This window comes from Peromyscus maniculatus, chromosome 5, assembly GCF_049852395.1.
Source record: "Peromyscus maniculatus bairdii isolate BWxNUB_F1_BW_parent chromosome 5, HU_Pman_BW_mat_3.1, whole genome shotgun sequence".
In the NCBI taxonomy this organism is placed as follows: domain Eukaryota; kingdom Metazoa; phylum Chordata; class Mammalia; order Rodentia; family Cricetidae; genus Peromyscus; species Peromyscus maniculatus.
The window spans coordinates 118,466,697-118,472,696 of NC_134856.1; positions in this window are offsets into that span (position 1 = coordinate 118,466,697).

The window sequence follows — 6,000 nt, forward strand, 5'->3', positions numbered from 1 at the left end:
TCTGTCCTGAAAGTAGAACTAAAGGAGGCACCATCTCTGAGGACCTGAGCTCATGGTTGACAGTCTGTATTTTTAACAGCAAAGTACTGTCCCGAAGAATCAAAGCAAAACCAGCTGACTTCGTCAAAAGTTGGAGCTGAGGATCTGGAAACCACATTGGTTTTTCTCTTTCGTTGGCTGGACAATGACACTGGCTCATTCTTTCTCCCTTCTGCAGGTGATGTCACTCGGGCTGTGGCAGATTTTCAATATTTGTTCTAGGATGTGGCATTTCCTGGACACATCTTCCTCCTCCTCCCCAGGATTTTCTAGTGACAGATGCCTCATGCTTCTAATGACTGCATCAGCAAGTTGTCCTCCTGACATGTCCCCAGTAAACTCATCATCTAGTGTACACTTTCCACCCTGTCTGGACACATCAATGATTTTTTGTTGTTGTTGTTGTTGTTTGTTTGTTTGTTTGTTTTTCGAGACAGGGTTTCTCTGTGTAGTTTTGGTGCCTGTCCTGGATCTTACTCTATAGAACAAGCTGGCCTCGAACTCACAGAGATCCACCGGGCTCTGCCTCCCAAGTGCTGGGATTAAAGGCATGCACCACCACCACCACCACCACCACCACCACCACCACCACCACCACCACCACCACCCGGCCGATTAATGATTCTTTTGTCCTTTGGATTTTTTAATTCAGGCAAGGACTCTAGCACACTTTCAAAGGTCAAACAGTGAAGGTCTGCTGTCTTACTCAGAAAGTTTAACCTGGGATCTGGTTTAAGGCCCTTTTATGCTTTCATTTCATACACCTAAGCAAAGACCCCTCAATTTTGAGCAGTGGTCACTGTTTTATTGTCTTGGTTCAACTGTTGAAATGTTTGAACACCGTTGGACTTTTTCCTGAGTTTCCTTAATGAGACTCTGACACCTCTTGTGCAATCTTTTCATTTTATTTTCATACAAGCTAAGATAAAGCACTGTGATAAAATGCTTCCTGTGACCTGGCTAATGTGTCTCCTCTCCTGAGTATTGTGCATCTCACTCCTGAGATTGTTCTGTATCGGTTTTGAATTGTTTTACAAGTCTATTGAGACATATATAATTAACAAATAAAAACTGTGTCTATTTTAAATACAAAACTTGACACTGAGCCCGGTGGCGGTGGTGGTGCACACCTTTGATCCCAGCACTCGGGAGGCAGAGCCAGGCGGATCTCTGTGAGTTTGAGGCCAGCCTGGGCTAAATTCCAGGAGAGGCACAAAGCTACACAGAGAAACCCTGTCTCGAAAAAAATAAAAAATAAAAATAAAACTTGACACTGATGAGTGGTCAATCCTCCGTATTCATGGGTTCCGCCCTGACAGACGCAGCCAATCTGGAAGGAAAACAGTGACAGAAATCCTCATCCATAGGAAACATGTTTATGTATTGTAAGTACACTGAGGGTGACTTAAAAGGTGTGGGAGGGTGTGCCTAGGTCTGTGCTAACTCTAACTGTTTATATGAAAGACTCAAGAGCCACTAAAGATTTTGGTATCACAGGGTGGGAGCGGAGGCACTGGATCCGGTCCCCTCTGGGTACCGTGGGCTGACTGTACATATTCACCATCAATAATCGGCACATCCAGGCTATTCAACACCTCTGCCACCTCACATAGTCATCACTTTGTGATGGGATTTAAGATGTCCTGTCTTAGAGAGTACCAAGTACTCAGCAGAGCACTATTAACTATGTCACTCTGCTGTGTATGACATCTTCAAGGCTTAGTCAACTTAGGACTGAAACTCTGTACCATTCACCAGCATCTTCCCATTTCCTGCCCTCTGCCTCCAGAAACCACCCATTTGTCTGCTGCCCCTGGGCATTCACTTTCTTTTTCTTTTCTTTCTCCACCCCCCCCCCCCCGCCCCCACATATAAGCAAGATTATAGAGTATGGGACCAAAGACTTTGAATGGCCAAGGCAATCTTGCTGAAGAAAACCAAAACTGGGGGCATCATCATGCTGATTTCAAACACTATTGAAAAAACTGTAGTGACCAAAAAGGTTCTGTCATAAGAACAGACATGGCATGTGGCTCAATGAAACCAATTACAGAGTCCAGAAACAAACTTCTGCACATATGGTGGCAAAGCTGCCAGAAACACACAAAGAAGCAGTCACTTCAATGAACGGCACAAGGAACAGGAGGTGTTGACATGCACCTGTAATCCCGGCACTCAGGAGGCGGAGGCAGGAGCTTTGTTGCCTGTTTGGAGGCAGCACAGGTTACATAGCAAGTTCCTGTCCTAAAAGACTGGATAGCCACAGGCAAATATGGGTCTTTATCTTCACACCCCTAAATGTCCTTGGATCATGGTTCTTTAGGCAACTGTGGATCTGGCTGGGTTGCCATTTACCTTCAGAACAGCAGCAAATTAAACAGTGCGGTGTCTTCAAGGCACCCCCTGCCTTGTGGTGCTGCAGAGGGAGGGGGTTCCAGGCCATGTCTCCAACCCCTAGCCTCTCAGGCTAGGACAGCTGGCCAGACACCCTTCAGGAACCAACCGCACATCTCCTGTGAAGTTGTAGTCACCAGCTGTGGCTTCTGAGCAAGCACGTGACCCAGTTAACTCCCCGGATAAAGACTTTAGGAGTGGCTCCAGATGGTTGCAGATTATGCTCCTTACTAGCACTTGGAACTGATAAGAATGGAATTCTTATCACATGGAAACAGGCCCCAGCTGCATGCATTATATGCAAATACCCCTTGTCTGTGCAGATGTGTTTTGCTAGGTAGCTTCATGTTAGACCCTACTACACTCTTCTGCTGTGACCTTGGTCAGTCATTTTCCAAAACCTGTCCAGCTTCACAGATGAAGTCTGCAGACCACCCCTTAAGGCCTGTCAGCTGCCGGGTCTAGGAAGAGAGACTGCCAGCTTCAGGCTGGAAAGGTTTAAGGAGAGTCAGCTCTCAACTTTGGTACCATCTCTCTCCTTCCTACTCAGTCGTTACTCTACCTGCTAAGGGCTTGCGTCCTGCTCAGGCTCAGTCCCCTTCACTTACATGTATGTCCATTCCAGGGAAAAGAAATTCAAATCTCATCCTCTTGTCCAGACATTTCTGGACATACGTCTTGCATCCCAGTTTTTCTAGGTTCCTATTAGAGTATGGGCTCTGCTTTACTTCAGGGAGAGTTCCAGGCACATCCCTGAGGAGCTGTCCTGCACACAGCCTTCCTGAACAAAGGTGCGGGCCACTCCAGACACCACTCTGCCCTCTCACCTGGACTCTCTGGTCTTGGCCTAGTTGTATCAGATATCACCCATCACTAACCCCCGCAGCCGGCTGAGGAGTGTGTTTGCCCCCAGACCCATGCCTATCTCCAGGCTAAGTCTCTATTCTTAAGGACCTATAATAGAGTGAACGTGGAAAGGACCCCAGGCAGTGGAGTGCACTCAGGAAGTGCACTCACCAGTGAAGGATGGAAGCAGAAGCCATGGAGCAGCAGGACCTGGGGAAGGCTTATTGCAAGATCTGGGCTTTGGACAGTGACGAACTAACCAAGGCCACAGCAGGCAAAGAAGAGTCCACAGCAGGGGGAGAATAGAGACCAAGGCAGAGAGCAGATCTACCCCTGACAAGAGCAGTTAGTAGAGGGAGCCATGCCCAGTCCCACCCACTGTGAAGGAGAAACAGCTGAGCGTTGGGCCCTACTCAGTCCTCAGCCATCATCTGTAACACCTTGCTGATCTTGCTTACCTTGTATCCTTCCAATCACCCACGGCAACCTGCCCTCAGCTCTGTCCTTCATCACCTGAAACAGTCAAACTAACTCAGCCAGGATCCTCTCTAGGGATGAGGGTCCATCCCCAAGACACAACGTAGCCACAACTCCATACCCAAGTCACATCTATGGCTGTCCAGAGCATGCCGCTGACCTTCATCATCAACTTCCAGTACCAGCCACAGAATGGACTACCCAGCTGCAGCTGCCCCAGCCGCTGTAGGTCCACTGTGAAATGTTCCCACTGGTCATCTTCCTCATCTAGGAGCTCACAGTTGTGGGAACATCTCTATGTGACCACGGGGGTCTAGGATGATCAAGCGAGCCTGGAGGACTCTGGGTTTGAATAACAGTGCTGCCAACCACTGAGTGGTGTTGGGTCTACGATCAGCTGCTACCGTCCATCAGTACCCACAGATTAAAAGGCTCCACACATGTCTTGACCACCCCTACCCTTCAGCCCTGAAACCCCAAGTTTCCTGGCTTGCACCTCATATCCACGAGGCCAGTTCACCTGCCCTGCTGTGTCCAACCCTTCCACACCCTGTGACAATCACCCTGGCCCCATCAAAAAACAAAAACAAAAAACAAAAAAACCTTGTTCCTCCCTGTACCTCTCTACCTCTCTTTTTCTTCACCTTCGCAGAAGTTGGTCTCTTCCCCCCAAAAATTCTAGTTCCCTTCAGTCAACACCATGACCCAGAGAGCCAGCAACTTCTTCCACCCCATGGATAACACAGTGGAACAAGCGGAGCTGGGGTGAAATTGCCACTATGTACCACCTCAAGTGTATCAGGTAGTCAGTCACCTTTCCTCTATGTTCCTCTAATGTCTTCACTAATTGCACTTGGATGAGCAGCCGGTGCCCGCTCTGGCTCCCACTGACCTCATTTTCCTTCCAGCAATCTATAGCCAACTACTCAGCCCCTGGAGGTTCCTCCAGGTCAGCATCAGTATGAGCGTCACCTAGGAACTCGTGAGAGATACAAATCCTCGTATTTTGTCCGAGACCCTCTGAATTGGAACTGGGGAGTGGAGTCCAGCTCTCTGGACTTAGCCAGAGCCTCAGATGGTTCTCGGGCAAACACGGGCTTAAGAGCCACTGTCCCACTATCAAACTGCTCATGCCCCTGACTGCAGTCTCCCAGTTGCTTCCTGGACTTCCACTGGGTCAGGGATTTGACTTAGAGATCAGCAGTGCCTGCTCAGGCCACCTCATCTGATTCTAACCACTGCTCAGCCTCCTTCTCCTGCCCTGCCTCCCTAAACTCTCCCCTCTTATTTCCAAGAATAACAAAGTCTCCTTCCTCCCAGGGAAAGCTGCTGGTTGCTGGGGTAGACTCTTCTTGGAGTAGGAGCGCCATGCTTCTTCTCTTACTGGCAATGTGGACCCAGGAAAGTCGGTTAGATGGACAAGAGATAAACAACATCTGACTCTGGGCTCGAAGGATCCGCCAGCACTGCATTCCAGCACCACCCTAGATACTCACTGATACGGGCTTGGACACAACTTTCCACCTACATGCAAAGCTTCCACTTGATTTGGTCTCTCTCCTCTTTCCAGTCATCGACCCATCCTGTGTTCCTTGCCAGTTCTACCAGTGGGTGGTCCCTGCTACAGCATGAAGGTGAGACACCTATTCTCTCCTCACTCAGAAGTCTCTCTGATACAGAACCACAGCCTCAGCACCAGCTGGGTTCAGAGCCTGGCAAAACCGTGGTTTACGTGGTTTATGCTTCTGAAGAGCGCTCTGCTGCTAGGTAAACAATGGAGGATTCTTCAAGGAACACTGCCTTAGCCACAAAACAATAGATCAAAGGGATCCCCCGGTCAGCCAAAGGGGTGCTAAAGAAAGAAGAAAGAGTTGTTTCTGTTCCAGCTGTGAAACACCTGCCGTGGAAGGGCCAGAACCAAAAAGGTCCTTCTCCTTCTGTGGTCCATGATCTGGAAAGAAGTTCAGTATGGAACTGAGACAGAAGGCAGACTGGACCGGAGAAGATGCACAGAGGAGAGCGCCAGGGGCTGAATCCTGAACCTCAACCAAAAAATAAGGAAGTCCTCGCCTTGCGGAAGCTGGAGGAAAGTGGAAAATCACAGCCCTGTGCATCCCCCACCCCCACCCTCACCCCACACGCTCACCACTATAGCCTGCAGGTGAGGTCAAGTCCTAGAGACTAGACTTGAAAATACGCTGCTGGCTGCTTCTCTAGCTGTTCACTCATCAGATGTTTTCAGTG